The sequence below is a fragment of the Lissotriton helveticus genome, chromosome 1_2, assembly GCF_964261635.1.
Source record: "Lissotriton helveticus chromosome 1_2, aLisHel1.1, whole genome shotgun sequence".
NCBI classification, from domain to species: domain Eukaryota; kingdom Metazoa; phylum Chordata; class Amphibia; order Caudata; family Salamandridae; genus Lissotriton; species Lissotriton helveticus.
In genome coordinates, this window is record NC_136058.1 from 323,230,026 (window position 1) to 323,248,730 (window position 18,705).

An 18,705-nucleotide genomic window follows, 5' to 3' on the forward strand; every position below is an offset into this window, starting at 1 on the left:
GCTGCCAACCACAGGCACTATTCTGCTCTTCTACTTCTGGGCCAAACCAGAGCAGGAGAAGGTAGGACAACAGGTTTCCTGTCGCAGGGAGGTGTGGCCACCTCCCAGACAGGACTTAGTGTATTGGGCCGGGGCATGAGCGCTTGCCAACGCCACATACTCTGCTAGAAGGGCGCATTTGGTGCCCTCCTTGCATACTCCTGTTCAAACCAGATCAGGGAATGATTGGCTCTCTGCTCCGGCATGAAACTGGACAAAGCACATGGGAGCATTCTCCCGCTGTCCAACCCCTCCTCTGGGAGGGACCCCTGAATCATCCGACCCTCACCCTAGGGTACTTAAGGGGTTACCTGTGGGTGGGTTCCTAGATTTGTTGTGAGATTCGATTCAGATCCAACTCTACTATTTCTTTGACAATCTGGACATTTTGGTCGAGTCGTGTTGACCGTGCTGAATTGATCGAATTATCCTTTTGCTTCTTGACAAGACTGCAACAGAGAAGACTCCTGACCTCAATGTTCTGAAAGCTCGCTGGAACATCAGTGTCCGTGCTCCAAACAGGTTCCGTCGGGCCTGTGGACATCTAAATACATGTCTTGCCAGAAACCGGTCCCCGGAAGCTTGTTTCCTTTCCAGTAAAGAATTGGTTTGGTAGTTTGGTCTGCCCTGTTCCCATGATGCACTGGGCCAGGGTCAGACTAATTTGCATGTAGCCAGGTTCTGAACTGGGATGGTGCAGTGAGCTAAAAAACGGTGATGGATCAAGCCCTGATCTTTTGACTGGGTAGGAGTGTTCTGCTTAATTCAGATACTCTGTCCATCACCACCCCCTTTATGAGACATCTAAATACATCCAAAGGAATCTCCCTTGGAGTTAAGGAGACCGCCCTGCTCCACTCAGAAGCGGTCGCTCCCCTCACCTCCCCTCTTGGTGGTATCGTATGCTGATTTGTGCAATTGCAATTATTATTTGAATTACAAGCTGTGCAGCGCTCGATAACGCTTCTTGCCTTGCATTCCATAACGCTAGTGCTTTCATTGTGGTGCGCTTCGACATTTGATTGCTTGTAGCGCTTTGTGGTGTTGATTAAGGCAGCGCTCTACAACTGCAGCCGTGAAAGAATATTTCCCCCCATGGCGCTTCCTTATTCATTGAGCTCTTGTTGTTGGAGCATTTGTTGACATTCCAGCCATTTTGTTTTGATTCCTTGGCCCGTCCCAGACCCTCCCTGCACCTAGATCCCACCTCCCAGCTGCCCCACCCACAGAGTTAAAGGCTGCGCTCGCCCTCGTGGAGAGCTGTGACCGCCCTGCTCCACTCAGAAGCGGTCGCTCCCCTCACCTCCCCTCTTGGTGGTATCGTATGCTGATTTGTGCAATTGCAATTATTATTTGAATTACAAGCTGTGCAGCGCTCGATAACGCTTCTTGCCTTGCATTCCATAACGCTAGTGCTTTCATTGTGGTGCGCTTCGACATTTGATTGCTTGTAGCGCTTTGTGGTGTTGATTAAGGCAGCGCTCTACAACTGCAGCCGTGAAAGAATATTTCCCCCCATAGCGCTTCCTTATTCATTGAGCTCTTGTTGTTGGAGCATTTGTTGACATTCCAGCCATTTTGTTTTGATTCCTTGGCCCGTCCCAGACCCTCCCTGCACCTAGATCCCGCCTCCCAGCTGCCCCACCCACAGAGTTAAAGGCTGCGCTCGCCCTCGTGGAGAGCTGTGACCGCCCTGCTCCACTCAGAAGCGGTCGCTCCCCTCACCTCCCCTCTTGGTGGTATCGTATGCTGATTTGTGCAATTGCAATTATTATTTGAATTACAAGCTGTGCAGCGCTCGATAACGCTTCTTGCCTTGCATTCCATAACGCTAGCGCTTTCATTGTGGTGCGCTTCGACATTTGATTGCTTGTAGCGCTTTGTGGTGTTGATTAAGGCAGCGCTCTACAACTGCAGCAGTGAAAGAATATTTCCCCCCATAGCGCTTCCTTATTCATTGAGCTCTTGTTGTTGGAGCATTTGTTGACATTACAGCCATTTTGTTTTGATTCCTTGGCCCGTCCCAGACCCTCCCTGCACCTAGATCCCGCTTCCCAGCTGCCCCACCCACGCTCCGCCCCCTCCACTATCCATTTATGACAGATGTCCCAACGCGCAGCGTCCACGCGCTGCGGCCGCGCCGAAGGTGTGCCAAAGGTAAGCCAGTCTACGCCCGTCCGCGCCTGGACCGTGCCCAGCGCCAGACCCCCTGGTCCCCGCAAACCGTACTCCTCCCGCATAACGTATGACACCTCCGCCCTCTTAGCACTTAACCCCGGCCGACTCCCTAACTGCGCCCAAGCAGCACCAGGACTCACCCATGGACCCTTCAGCTGCCACTGCTGCAAATTCACCTGCATCAAGACCCACACCAAACCAACAAACACCAAACAGAGATCCAACACCAACCACCTTAAATGCATCCTTCTCAACACCCGCTCGGTTCACAAACACGCCATCGACCTTTGGAATCTACTCGACACCATTTCTCCGGACATCGCCTTCCTAACAGAAACCTGGATGAATGCCTCTTCAGCTCCAGACATCTCCATAGCCATCCCGGACGGCTACAACATCATCCGTAAGGACCGCATCATTCAAACAGGAGGAGGCATCGCCATCGTCCACAAGAACACCATCTGCGTCTCAACCAGCTCTGAAGACAATCTCGCTATCGCCGAACACCTTCATTTCCAGATCCACACCGACCCCTAGACCACACTCAGAGGCACCCTCCTCTACAGGCCACCAGGACCCCGTACAAAATTCAGTGAAGACATCACTGACTTCATCACCCCACACGCCCTCCCCTCGGAAGAATACATTCTACTGGGAGACCTCAATTTCCATCTGGAAAAGAGCAACGACAGTAACACCACCACCCTTCTGGACAATCTCGCCAATATCAGACTCAAACAACTTCACCCCTACACACTATGCAGGACACACACTCGACCCTATCTTCTCTTCCAGCAAGCATATCTCCTTCACTCACACCACACCCCTCCACTGGACGGACCACAGTTGCATCCACTTCATTTACAATAAGACCACGATCCACAACCTCCTTCAACCAACTCTGCGAAGAAATTGGAACAAAATCACCATCGACCAGATCTCCACATCGCTTCTTCAAAAACCCCCTGCCTATTCAACGAACCCTAACCAAGCCGCCATCAACCTCACTCAATGGTTAACCCAAACCGCCGACAAACTAGCACCCCTGAAAAAACATCAAATCAAGCAAGGAAGCAAGAACGCCCCCTGGTTCAACGATGACCTCAAGAAATCCAAGAAGCTCTGTCGTTCCCTTAAGAAAACTTTGAAAAAAGACCCAAACACTATCACCCAAGCCGCCTTCAAAAACGCCACCCGCAAACACCACCAACTAATCCGGACAGCCAAGAAATCAGCACTCAAAGACCGACTAGACAACAACGCCCACAACAGCAAGGAACTTTTCAACATCATCAAAGAATTCACCAACCCCACCGCCAGCTCAAACGACATCACCCCCTCTCAAGTCCTCTGCGACTCCCTCGCCTCATTCTTCCATGACAAAATCGCCGACATTCATAACAGCTTTGACAACCAACCCGTAAACCAGTCCACCCCACTCACCTCCGAACCTGTACCTCCTCCGAATAACCTTTTCGACTGGAACCCAATCACCAGAGAAGACACCATTCGCCTGATGAACTCCATCCACTCAGGATCACCTACAGACCCATGCCCCCATCACATCTTCAACAAAGCAGACTCCATTATTGCACCCCATCTCCGAGACGCCATCAACTGCTCCCTCAACTCCGCCACATTCCCAGAAAGCTGGAAACACGCCGAACTCAGCGCCCTTCTGAAGAAACCCACAGCTGACCCCACCGAACTCAAAAACTACCGCCCCATCTCGCTCCTCCCATTCCCTGCCAAAGCCATTGAGAAAGCCATCAACAATCAGCTCGCCGCCTTCCTCGAAACCAACAAATAACTCGACTCCTCACAGTCTGGCTTCCGAGCCAAACACAGCACCGAGACCGCCCTCATCGCAGCAACAGACGACATTCGAACACTTCTGGACAACGGAGACACAGTCGCCCTCATCCTCCTTGACCTCTCCGCAGCCTTCGACACAGTCTGCCATAGCACCCTGATACAACGCCTCAGAAACATCGGAATTCAAGGAAAAGCATTGGACTGGATCATCTCGTTCCTCGCTGGAAGAACTCAGAGAGTCCGCCTCCCCCCTTTTAAGTCAGAGGCCACCGAAGTCATCTGCGGCGTCCCGCAAGGATCATCACTCAGCCCCACCCTCTTCAACGTCTACATGAGCTCCCTCGCAACCATCGCACGTCAACACAACCTCAACATCATCTCCTACGCTGATGACACTCAGCTGATCCTCTCACTCACCAAAGACCCAACCACCACCAAAACCAACCTACATGAAGGAATGAAAGAAGTAGCCGAGTGGATGAAGCACAGCCGTCTGAAACTGAACTCGGACAAAACGGAAGTCCTCATCTTAGGTGCATCCCCTTCCGCCTGGGACGACTCTTGGTGGCCAACGGCCCTAGGAAAAGCCCCCGTACCGACGGACCACGCACGGAACCTGGGCATCATCCTGGACTCCTCACTCTCGATGACCAGACAAGTCAACGCCGTCTCATCATCATGCTTCAACATCCTACGCATGCTCAAAAAAACATTTAGCTGGATCCCCACCGAAACAAGAAAAACGGTCACCCACGCACTGGTTACAAGCCGTCTTGACTACGGAAACACCCTTTACGCCGGTACCACCGCAAAACTGCAGAAAAAACTCCAACGCATCCAAAATGCCTCAGCCAGACTCATACTAGACATCCCCCGCACAGACCACATTTCCGTTCACCTGAAAGACCTTCACTGGCTCCCAGTCAACAAGAGAATAACGTTCCGTCTCCTCACCCACGCACACAAAGCCCTATACGAACTTGGACCTGATTGTCTCAACACGCGCCTTTCCTTTTACACCCCCACCCGCCTGCTGCGCTCGCCCAACCAAGCCTTCGCCGCTGTTCCGCGCATCCACAAAGCCACCATGGGGGGAAGATCCTTCTCCTACTTAGCGGCCAAAACCTGGAATTCCCTTCCCATCCACCTCCGCCTTACTCAAAACCACCTGGCCTTCAGAAAACGGCTTAAAACCTGGATATTCGATAAGTAAACCTCCCCCCCCTTCCTCAAGCGCCTTGAGACCCTCCGGGTATGTAGTGCGCTATATAAATTCTGACTTGACTTGACTTGAAGGAGTCACTAATCTGCATCAGCAAGCACGGCAACAAAATCATCTTGTGTGCCGAACCTGGGCTCCCAAAGACTCCACAAGGCTTTGCAACACAGGTGGTGGTTCTGCGTTCCCTCGAGGCCTGAGCTGTACTCTCGACAAGTTGAGGCCAGCATCCTTCGTAAAATGCCCTGCTGGAACAAAACACCGGTGCACTCTGTCACTGCATCGCTTGAATCACCCGGTGACCGCAACCCCGACCGGCTCGTGCCAACAAAGTCGTACACATCGAGAGTGTCTGTCAATGACTCTGTCCCCACTGTAACTGACCCATGGCAAAGCAGTTGGTTGGACAGACCGATTCTGTTGTCTTCAGTATCCCGGTGGCTCAGACAGAGCAACTTCTTTGGTGTACCCAAGCTTGAAACCTCTTCACTTAACTTGTTTCTTTGAACTTAAGTGGCCATTGTCTTCCGTGTCTCCGGGACGTCCCGGTGCAGCATAAACTGTCCCCTCTGCTTTGAGGTCCTCTTTGGCTCTAACACACTTCTGGGTTCCAACAGACTCTTTTGTCCTTCTGTGGTAAGACTGCAACTGTGGCATACCCGCTGATCAGTATTGAGTAAATGGTTGGGTATTCCCTCTCACCAGACTGTTGGGGGGGGTTCCGCGACTCTCACCTCGGGTGGTTCCTTGGGTCCCTGACTCCTGCACGTCACCTGGGTCCAGTCTCGACTTACGTCGTGGTTCGCTTCCCATTAATTTGATATATGGTCTGTCTACCCTCTGGGGACCACTATATATTGGTGCTAACTGCTGTTCTATGTCCAAAGTATAGCGCACATTGTAAATATCTCCAGATAGGTGATATTGTAATGTGTTAGTGAGTGATTGTTATGAATATCTATTTTTAGAAGTACACTGTGTGGTTCTTTTTTATTTAGCCTATACTAAACGATTAGATAATGGTAACCCGAGCTGCTTTGCACTTCTCCTTGATTAAGCCTGAAGGCTGCTCGCCACAGCTACCACTTAGAAAGCTTTCTATGGTTATCTAAACCCCTAAAATCACCATAAGAGTTGACCGGGTTAATGCAAGGTGCTATACTTACATAAGTGAGCACCATATACTGACCCATCTTCTCACAATTTAGAATTAAAAAATGATGCAGTCTTCCAATAGTACAATAACATACGATGTCTTGAAGGACTGAGCTATTTAAGGCTCAGCGGTGCCAGGGAACAACACCTAAAACCTTCGTGGGATACCTGTTCCGGCGCACTAAAGACAGAGACACGGGAGACTTCCTTGGGCGTCAAAGATCAGCGTTTATTACTGCAGGGAGGCACAAGTCACAAGAAGTACAATAGCATGTAGGTTCTGCGAGTCTGCTTCCACTTGTATTTGTGGGTCGCTCTCTTTTATACAAGATTTTGTCATTGCACAATATGTAAGCAAAAGGTTACAGCTCAGTTCCCACAGTAAAGTTTAAAAGGATCGCTTTCATGTATTGAGAACCCCGGAACATAATTACATTAACATCACCAGTTCCAACTGTAAAAGCACATCTTCCCACCATTAGGTACATTCCACTTGAGTTGTAAATAAGCAAGAGAAAGAGACAAGAACAGCTGCAAGGAAGTCAGACAACAGGGAAGAGAGAGTGTGAGGATAATATTGGATGCGTAATCGTAGCTTAAAAGGGCTTGATCCCAGCACGTGCGAGGCTGAAACAATAGACCGGCTCGGCAGAATCACCTTTGAGCGGAGGCAACTGCCTTAGCAGTTGTCCTCCCCCTAGTCATAAAAACGCATGAAAGGAATATGCTTCTACCGTAAAGCTTGGGAACTAGAGGGTCACGATGCGGGCAGTTGCCTGTTCGCTGACTACGTGAGGGCAAGGAACAAAATGGATGCCTTATCTAAAATGGAACCCGAGGGTTCATTGGAGAAACCTGTAAATGAGACGAACAATTCTGAGTAGCATGGCGAAACCGCGTACACTTACTAAACTCGTCATTTACGGTTCATAGATACCACACTCGTCCATATTCGGCGATGCCCAAAACGTCGTAACGATTTTCACGGAACCTCAGACACTCCTTTTACCCTCATGTAGGCAAGAACTAGTCGAAGTCGGAGTCAATCTCGATTCTCATTAGATCATTCAGATGTTGTTGGAACATAATTCTATCCATCAATGTCTCTTTGGTAACAGATGGCCTTCTTATACACGTTGTAGCACAAAGGCCACATAAGGCAGGACCACACTGTACACAAAGACAACACGTGAACAGAAACGTCACAACAACCCCTATAACCATCAGAATCTTCCAACCCCAAGCCGACATTAGACCCCAAAACCATCCTAGAAGCGTCCAATCTCCCTCGTCCACGTGTATGGACTCCGAGATTTTGTGCAACTTGGAGATGGCTTGATAAACCGTTGGGAGCGTTATCAGGTATGAATATGCAGCAGCTCGAATGGATGACCTTACACACACCACCTCTATCTGCTAGAACAATGTCCAGAACCATCCGGTTCTGTAACGTCATAAGCCTATCCGCTTGAAGCTCTGCTGTCAGAGTACCAAGGGCGCTTCCAGTTATGTTAGCAGTTGACTCTACTACACGAGTTAACTGTCTCAGATTTCGGCTATTGACCATAGGGCCCCAAAACTGTAGAAAACCCTTGAAGAAGTCTCCTGCTTCTTGACCGGAAGTATCCTCTTTACTAATGACACCTCTCACAACTCTGGTTTTGTGATAGTCGGCGGCAACAGTGAAAGTCGGGGGCAAGAGATTTGCAATATAGCAGGTACCTGAGAAGTCATGTGGTAACCACGTATATGCTCGGTCATAACATACAAAATAGGTACCCTTGGCAATCAGAAAGACAGGGGAAGAGAGCATCGGTAGAACGTAAGTATCCACACAAGCACTCTTCCCAAGCTGGGCTCTTGGATTTCGGCCACGACCTTGCAGACAAAAGTGGCCTAGGTGAGGTACAATCCAGAATGGAGATGAGCTTTTAAGCTGCCTATCACCCACTGATATACTATACTCAGCCTCACTAAGGTACTTATAGGCCTGCACTTCCTCCTCTGGGATAAGCGAAGCATCAAAAATGTCTCTATCTAGATCAGCAATCGCTGTCGCCAGAGACTTATGGTACGGGCCAGGACCAAAGCTTGCTGAGCGTGGCTCTCGATGGGGGTAGGAATCTAGTGCACTACGGAACATGGTTTGGAATGCCCGAGCTGACCCTTGGGGGCTGTACGGAAGAACCAAATATGGGATACCCCTGTCCATGGTATGTGGCATTAGCCCACACACCCAACAATTTGTAGTATTTACCACCAGCTGATGCAAAAGTTGCACAAAGGAATTGTTTCTAAATTCTGCACGTCTGACTTGTTCATGTTGGGGCAGGAGATGAAAGGAATGTGGAGAAACAGTGGAAGCGAAATTCAGATTATAGGAAGGAGGAGTGGGTGAAATGGAAGGTAATAATAATTGAATCCCATAATATACTCCACCCACCAGTAGCATTGAAACAGTTAGGAACAACATAAAGATCTGAAATAGAAAACATTTTGTACAAAACACTTTTGATCTTTGCGCCAACATTTTATCTCTTTCTGACAGCTTCGAGAAGTCCATCCTCTAAAAACCGTCCGTGACGTTCTTGACGCACTTCGTTCTGAGTAGCGATTGCCAATTCCCAGGAGTTCCCAGAAATCGACAAAAGAAACCGACCTAGTGTCGATAGCTGCTAAACAGAAGGAAGTACCCGCACGGCCCTACGGCCAACCCAGATGATAGGTTAAATGAATTAGAATCAATTCAATAATAGTCTCTTAGCTGCATGAAAAGAAACGGTAAACACAATATATAATGTCCACAATGTTCATGACAACAGTAAGGGGTACTGTAAATTCAAAAAGGGAATAAAAAACAGAACTCTTTTATTTGTCCTTAACGCGCGGTCGAAGAAAGTATCGACTTCTCCCGGGTTGGGTCTGATCTTCAAACAGTGGATTGGATGGCGAACAAGTGTTCGATGGTCCAGGCAATTGTTCAGTACTTGTATTCCCCAATGTTGAAGGAAGGGAAATTGTTTGAGGGGAATCAACAGGGGTGTCAGATAACACTGAAGTGTTCCCTATGGTCTGAGCTTCGCTAAATGGGACAAAGCGCTGGGGAACGTCAGTTTCAGACGAGGAAAAACCTTTACGTATCCATGTGTCTGCCGGCAGAGGAAGCGGAACCTTCTTGGTGTGGGTGGCATGCACCCAGTGTTTTCGCCCCTCCAGCCGAACCGCCGTCCTCGTGGCTAGTAGCACCTGGAAAGGTCCCACAAATCTCGGCTCAAGGTGACGTTTTCGTCCGAAATTACGGGTGAGGACCCAGTCCCCTGGTTGGAGCCGATGACCAGGACCCTCTGTTTGTGACGGCAGAGCCTCAAAGACCTGTTGATGAATCAAACTCAATTTAGCAGTCAGATCATATAGATAATCGATTAACATTGGATATTCAAGTCTGTTAAATTCTTTAGGCCTTGGAACCCCCCAAATGTTCGCAGGGCGGCCGAACACAATCTCATAGGGGTTAAGCCCTACTCGAGAGTGTACAGTAGCCCTGGTCGATAAGAGAGCTAGAGGCAAAGCGTCGGGCCATGATAAACCAGTCGTTGCCTGGATTTTAGCAAGCTTCAATTTCAGGGTGCCATTATATCCTTCCACCAAACCTGCTGACTGAGGATGATTAGCACTATGAAATTTTTGGGATATTCCTAAACCACGACACACACTCTTCATCACACTTCCCACAAACTCACTTCCGTTGTCCTACCATACAATCCGAGGCATGCCGTACCTGGGGAAATACTCTTTGAGCAGAATTTTAGCTGTGGATAGGGCAGTATTATCCTTAAGAGGGTAAGCTTCAATCCATCTGGAGAATGCACAAACCACGACTAAAACATACTTCAAATTGTTGCATCTCTCCATGTGGATGAAATCTAACTGAATAACCTCAAAAGGATATGTCGGGGGAGCGAAATGGCCAGGTGGAGTGGGAGTGCCCTTTCCAGGATTATGCATCAAACATACTATGCAATTCTTAACCACTCTCTCTGCACATTTAGTAATACCATCATTCTTCCATACAGGAGACAACAACTTGCATATGCCCTTCGAGCTAATATGTGCTGTGCCATTGTAACAACAGCAAGCACATATACATCCGGTAACATCCATCTCTGTTTTTCTGACAAATCAACCCAACATCCATCCTCATCTAATTTTCCCGTGCTTTCTTTCCACTTAGTCTTTTCCATTTCAGTGGCCTCATTCTGTATTTCCTTCACACTCTCCACTGTGTCCTCACACATGCTAGTCTCTGCTGGCCATCTTACTGAATTCGCAACGTACATTCGATTTGTCAGATCTCTAGCTGTCTCTTTAGCAGTTTCGTCTGCAAACGCATTACCACGACCAACATCATCTGTCACTTTTCGATGCGCACTACATTTAATTATGGCCACCTGTTTAGGCAATGAGAGTGCATCTAAAAGATCATTCACAAGCTGTCCATGCTGAATCTTCGTGCCATGCGACGTTAAGAATCCTCTTTCTTTCCACAATCGCCCAAAACTGTGTGCCACACCAAAAGCATACTGACTGTCTGTAAACACATTCACCCGCTTTCCTCTGGACAACACACACGCTCTCGTCAAGGCGACCAACTCAGCTGCCTGGGCCGAGTTCTGACTCAATCTCGCAGTTTCCACAATCGTACTCAACGTCACTACAGCATACGCACATCACCATTCGGTAACTTAAAACAGGAACCATCAACATACAAAGTACCATCGGGATCTACCAATGGAGTATCTTTTAGGTCAATACGACCCTTTGTTTCTTCTTCAGTTCTTAGATAACAGTCATGTGGTGCTACATCACTTGACTCCGTGTTGATCGGCAATAATGTTGCTGGATTCAACACATTACACCTTTTTATCCGTATGTGACTAGCCAGTAACGTCAGCTCATACCCAGACAACCTTGCGCTCGTCAAATGTTGAGTTTTCGTTCGGTTCAAGAGAGTGTCAACTGCATGCGGAACCATCACCGTGAGCATATTATCCATGACCAGACCTGCGGACTGTCGAATGGACGCCGCAGCTGCCGCTGTTGCTCTTAAACAACTCGGCAAAGCTCTAGCTACTGGGTCTAAGGTCGAAGAAAAATATGCGCAGGGACGCTGTTTGTCACCAAATTGTTGCGCCCGAACACTCAACGCACAACCATCCCTCTCGTGAACGTACAGTGTAAACGGCTTACTGTAATCAGGAGTACCTAACACAGGAGCCGAACACAACGCATCACGTAATTCAGAACAACCTTTTTGACACTCTTCAGTCCATGGCAAAGGAGTCGGAACATTCTTGCACGTGAGAGCTAACAATGGCTTCGCCAAATAGTGAAAAATTTGGGATCCATTGTCTGCAGTATGACGTAATACCTAGAAAGGCACGTACATCTCTCTGAGTTTTTGGCACAGTCATTCGGGTAATCGCTGCAATTCTCTCTGGGGTCAACCTTCTCCCTTCTTTTGACAATAAGTGACCTAAGTAGGTTACTTCTTGGCAACAATATTGCAGCTTGGAAGGTGACACCTTGTGATGTAAGTCACATAAATGCCGCAACAAAGATACTGTAGCAGTTCTACAAATATCTTCGGTATCAGCAGCTACCAACAGGTCGTCAACTTACTGAATCAAGGCTGCGCCTGCCGGTAATACAAATGAATCAAGTTGACTTTTAAGGGCTTGACTGTAGATCGACGGGCTCTCACAATAGCCCTGTGGTGCGCGTTTCAGTCTAAAACTGCGACCACCTAATGAGAATCCGAATAGGTCTCTGCTTTCCTCAGCAATCGGGATACTAAAGAAAGCATTCTTTAGGTCAATCACTGTGAACCAGGAGGCAGACACTGGAATCAGGGTCAACAAAGTCGTGATATCAGGGACCACGGGGTATTGTGGAATCACAATTTTATTTACTTCTCTCAAATCAATTATGAAACGATACACAGGAGGTTTAGATGGATCAGTGCGTTTTAAAATGGGTAACACAGGACTATGACACACATTTCCCCTAGTTTCTTCAACGACATCCTTTTCGATCAGATCGTGTACAATCGTTAATAGCGCCCGTTCTCCCTCAATGGAGATACGGTACTGTGGTATACGTGGCAATCGCACATTTGGTTTCAGCTTGATCGTATAAGGTGGGATGTCCAAAAGACCCACATCATTGGGACCTGTGGCCCATAGAGACGCGGGAAGGGAGCTCAATTCCGGCGGGAGTTTATCGATCGATAAGTACATAGGAGAGATTACTCTCCGACCTAATGTAAGCTCCACTCCTTCAGGAGAGCAATACAATGTCGCATATAACCGTTTTAACAAATGCAAGCCCAAAAGATTCTCACCACAACCAGTAGATAGAATCAATGGAGCCTCCAACTCACGAGGACCAATAGTGAGGGGCAAAGGGCTGGAGACAGGATTGCTAACCGGGGCGCCAGAGAATCCAACGGAAACATTTGTTAAGCCGGACAAAGGTGCGCCAGGGAGTTTCGAATGCATGATGGAACTTTTCGTCGCACCAGTGTCTAACAGAAAAGGCTCAACTACGCCAGATGTAGCAACTGCGACGTAAGGCCCACTCTGATCAACCGGAACTGATACTACTCCCTCTCTCTGTCGGTGGCTGTCCTAGTAACGATCGTTTACAACAGTCTCATGTTCAACGTAATAGTCGTCCGCGTAATACTGCGCTGATTTATCGGACCTTACATTTCGCTGGTCAAAACAATTATTCGCGTCCGAGGACGTATTAGGGCGCTCAGTCTGATTTTGAAAGGCACCGCGACCTCTACCTCGAGATGCTTGTTGAGGACCACCACGACCCCCTCGTGCCGACACACCATTAAGGTGGTCACGCAAAGCTGGACAATCATATTTTATATGTCCCTCTCTTCTACAATATGCACATTGGTTATACCCAAGCATAGACCTAAAGTCAGAGGAGTCAGGACGTGACTGTATTCTGTAGGATTGTGATTGTGGTCTATATTGCTGTTGCAAATCAGTGTGATTTGAACGCGGAGGATATGCCTGCTGCAACAAAACCTTCGTTTTCAGCTCCTTCGTTTTCTTATCTACACGATCACTTTCTTCTTTTTCCCTATTCTCATAATATTGAGCCGTCGCTAATATCTGTGCAGTGGTTGAAACAGCCCATGCACTTTCTGAATTTTTCAATTTGTTGCATAGTTCTGGCAACAAATTCAACACGAATTTGTCAACAAACAACCGTTGGCCTCCCTCAGTGCCCATATCCTGACCACTATGATCGACAAATGCCTCTTCGAATCTAGTAAAGAAATCAGAGACACTCTCGTCCTTCTTCTGCTTACAAGCTGCTAATTTATCCCAGTTTACCCTCATCGCCGGCATAAGCGTTTTCATGAACGTAATTATTCTCTGGGGCAGATCCGAAATTACCTGCTCAGGCTTAGCCCCACCAACTTGTCGGCCATCAGCCGCTATTATTGCAGCCCAATCACCGCCTAACTCATTCGCATGATTTTCCTGACGAATTCTCGCCCAAACGGGCTGTGGTACAACATTACCGAACAGCATGTCGATGTCGGCAAGGTTCATAATAGTAGCATCTACTAATTGAGACAACTCCTTGTAGTAACCCGCCGGATTCTTGCGTGGATCAGGCAAGGACTGTTTGACTTGTAAGACTTCTGATCGCTTCCATGGGAGGTGTATCCAAACTCTTTGGAAATGTGGAAGGACCGGAGGGGCAGCACCAGGATCACCTGGCATCCATACTGGCGGAACCTCCCTCATAGGATACCGACCAGGAGCCGTTTTCCAAGTTTCTAAGTCGTCATCATTAAATGACACGCTAGAAGGCACTGTGGATCTAAACGATAACAATCGCTCTAAGGCACGTCGTACATCGCCACCTACAATTATACCGCTCGAAAATTGACTCTGAAGTTCAATCATATCGGGCGGTACGTTATCTAAATTGTCATTATACCATTGTTCCCTCAAAAAGTTACACATTTCTTCGAACACGAATCTCTGTGTCGGCTCATTAAACTGAGAAAACGTTTCGAAAACCATGCGTGGGGGGTAGTTGGCAGGATGTCTTATCCACCTACGTGCCATTGTCACTAACGTCTCTTTCTCCCTTCCACTAGGGATCTGACTCCGTCTTTGGGGAGTTTCAGAAGTATCGGATGGAAATAACTGACCAGAAAGCGGTGAATAAAGGGTAGCAACAGTGTTAGGGATACGATTACGAACAGAAGGAGAAAGAAGAGCAGGAGCCACAACGTTAGAAGTGAAGGCAGACACAGCAGAAGCAGGCAAGGTAGTCGGGGTGGCAGGGACAAGAGGCTGAGAGGGTACAGGCAAAGGAGCAGTAGGAATAGAGACAGGTGGTGCGACAAACATAGGACCAACAACGGGCTGACCCGCAGCCGCCGGAACAACAGGAGGGACAACAGGAGGAACAACAGGCGGAACTACAGGAGGAACTACAGGGGCCGTAGCACCCTGAGCATAAGGGGGTGGCGATTTCATCAAATACGCTAACAGGGGATCCTCCTTTGAATCCTCTTCTTTCTTATCCTGACTAGTTGGTAAAACCAGATAAGAAAACAAGTTACTTACCTGTAACTTTGGTTCCCCAGTATTGGTAACTTTCATAGATTCCCATGCTTTGTATCATTCCCCGTCGTCGGACTGGGAGTCTCGGTAATAAAAAATATCATAGTAGTAGGTACAAAAGAGAAAGGAAAGGCCTAGGCCTCATTCCCTTTTGTAACATATCAGCCTCTTTTTGTAAAAGAGACCAAACTCTAGGCGTCAGCCAATCAGAAGAGCCTCACCCTTAGAACCTTCCTGAAGGAACCTCAGAGCCTCAGATTTTCGTAGCCGTAGTGCGCTAGACACCATACTTGCTGAAGGCTGAGCTTTCCCCGGGGAGGTGGGCGGGCGCATGGGAATCTATGAAAGTTACCAATACTGGGGAACCAAAGTTACAGGTAAGTAACTTGTTTTCTTGCCCCAGTATTGGAACTTTCATAGATTCCCATGCTTTGTATCAGAATAGCAAGCAGTAAACACCATAAACACATTTTGTAAAGCAGTATATCATAACATTAGCCAGAAAATTACAAAATGTGTCACCTATGGAAGGTGGGATAGAAAGGAAAGCTCACCCATCACTTGAAGAGGTTTCTCAGGACAGCCTGGCCCACAGCCGCGTCATCCTGTTGCAATGACTCTAAGCAATAATGCTTAGTGAACGTGTGCACGCTGCTCCAGGTAGCAGCTCTGCAGATGTCCTTGATATGTACCCCCGCAAAGAGGGCCGTAGAAGAAGCCACTGATCTCGTCGAGTGAGCACGGATCTTGCCCACTAGAGGTTTTCCTGCTAACTTGTGGCAATGGAGAATGGCACTTGAAATCCATCTCGAGATCCCCTGTTTAGACAGAGGGAGACCTTTGTTTGGACCGCCGAAAGCAATGAACAATTGTGAAGATTTTCTAAAGTCTTTGGTGCGGTCCATGTAGAACTTCAGACAGCGTTGCAAATCTAGAGTGTGCAATGTCTTTTCTGCTGGAGTGACTGGGTTCGGAAAAAATGTCTTTAGTATGACCGGCTCATTTAGGTGAAAGTCAGTGGGGACCTTGGGAATGAACCTTGGGTTCGTCCTTAAGATGGTAGTGTTCTTTTTGAACTGCAAAAACAGTTCTTGGATAGTTGAGGCTTGCATCTCCCCCACTCGCCTCGCTGATGTGAGGGCCAAGAGTAAAGCTAACTTCCACGATAAGAATTTTAGGTCTGAGCGGTGAATCGGCTCAAAAGGTCCCTTCATTAGTTGAGCCAGGACTAAGTTTAGATGCCATGCTGGAGGAGGAGATCGCACTGGCGGATAGACCCTGAACAGGCCTTTGAGGAATTGTTTGACAATTCTTGCAAACCACAACGAAGGACCAGAATCAGATCTTCTGAATCTCGAAATCGCCGCTAAATGAACCTTGATAGTAGAATGGGACAGATTAGACTTAGCTAGCGAGAGCAGGTAAGGCAGGAGCTGATGAGGTTTTGACGTGAAAGGATCAATCTTTTCTTTCTTGCACCAGATACAGAATCTTTTCCACTTAAGTCTGTATGTTTTGTTTGTGGACGGAGCCCTTGCCTGAGAGAGGATGTCTTTGACCTCATTGGAAAGAGGAACATTCATGTATTCTCGCTGGTCAGGAGCCATGCAGTCAGGTGTAACGATCTCGGGTCTGGATGCCAAACTTGTCCTTCGGACATTGCCAGGAGATCCGGAACCTCTGCCAGCTTTATCGGAGGTACTAGCGATAGCAGATGGAGCTCGGTGTACCAGAATTGTCTTGGCCATGCCGGGGCTATAAGGATGAGCTTGCATGGTTCCGTCCTCATTTTTCTGAGGAGACGAGGAAGCAGGGGAATCGGTGGAAATGCATAGAGAAACCTCCCCGTCCAGGCTATCGACAGGGCATTGCCCAATGAGCCTTGATGATGGAACCTGCTGGCGTAGGCTAGGCACTTTTTGTTGGTCGGCGTGGCAAACAGGACCACCTCTGGTGTGCCCCATGTTTGAAAGAGTAGATCTATCACTTGTTGTTTCAGCTCCCACTCGTGACTGACTGAGGCAAGCCTGCTCAGCCTGTCTGCGCCCTCGTTGAGCACTCCTGGTAAGTGCTCCGCCTTTAGAGAAATTCCGTGAAGAATTGTCCATTCCAGAATCTGTTGAGCCTCTCGCGACAAGGGGAGTGACCTCGTCCCTCCTTCCTTGTTCACATAATGCATAGCCGTGGTGTTGTCCGTCCTGACTAGCACCTGTGAACCCTGGAGACGCGGAAGAAAGGCTTGAAGGGCTAGCCTGATCGCTCTCAGCTCCAACAGGTTGATGTGTAGCTTTTGGTCGCTTGGAGACCAATGGCCGCTGACCTGCAGGTCCTGCATCACTGCTCCCCATCCCTCCAATGACGCATCCGTCGTCAGTATGTGAGGTGATGGAACGCTTGCGAAGGATAGACCTTGGCATAAGTTCTGTGGAATGGACCACCAAAGCACTGCCTCCTTCATCTCTCGAGTGACCATTACTTTGTCGTCGAACGATCCGTGCACTTGCTGCCACTGGAGGTCCAGTTGCTCCTGCAGGGGGCGCATCCGTAGCCTGCAGTGCGGGATCAGGGGTATACAAGATGACATCACCCCCAACAGCGACTTGTAGCTGCGTACAGAAAGACACTTTTTTCTTTGAAGGCTTCCTGCTAATCTTTGCAGTTTCTGTACCCTTTCTCGAGTAGGAAATGCCTTTGAGAGCCGCGAATCCAACATCGCTCCCAGGAACCGCGCTGTCCGTGACGGCAGCAGCGTGGATTTCTCAATGTTCAAGGTGAGACCCAAATTTTGGAACAGAGTGGTGCAAGCCTGCACCGCGTCCTGCGCTAATGCTCTGGTCGGAGCCTTTAGTAACCAATCGTCCAGGTAAGGGAAGACCTGGAAGTGGTTTTTGCGCAGAAATGCTGCTACAGGTGCCAGCACCTTCGTAAAAATCCTTGGAGCAGAGCGAAGGCCGAACGGCAAGACTCTGAACTGAAAATGGCTCTTGGCTACTGTGAAGCGTAGGAACCTTCTGTGCGCTGGGTGAATCGGGATATGGAAGTACGCATCCTCCAGATCGAGTGTGGCCATATAATCCCCCGGGTTGACCATTTTCAAAACGTCCTGTAGGGATACCATCCTGAAGGATAAGGAGATGAGATAGGCATTTAGCTCCCTGAGGTCCAGGATGGGACGCCACTTCTCCTGCGTTTTCCTCACCAGGAAGAACCTGGAATAGAAACCGTGGCCCTGTTGATTGGAGGGGACCGGCTCTATCGCTCCTTTGCGAAGCATTTGTTGTACCTCTAGCCGCAGGAGATGCAGATGTCTTGAAGGGATGGCTGATGGGGGTCTGGGTGGAGGGACTTCCGTAAACTCCAAAGTATGTCCCCGTCTGATGATGTTGAGCACCCAACGGTCCGATGTAATTTGGGACCAGTTCAGAAGGAATTTTGACACCCTGCCTCCAACTGATGATCTCTCGGAGGAGGGAGCAGTAGGCAGAGCCAGCAGGCCGCTATTGGCGTTTGGACGAGTCTCGTCCACGGGCAGTTTGCTTGCCTTTGTTGTAAGGCCGTGAATAACCAGAGGACTGGCCTTGTCTTTGTTGGTATGACTGGCGATTCGGCTGGTACCCAGAGCTGTTGGAAGAA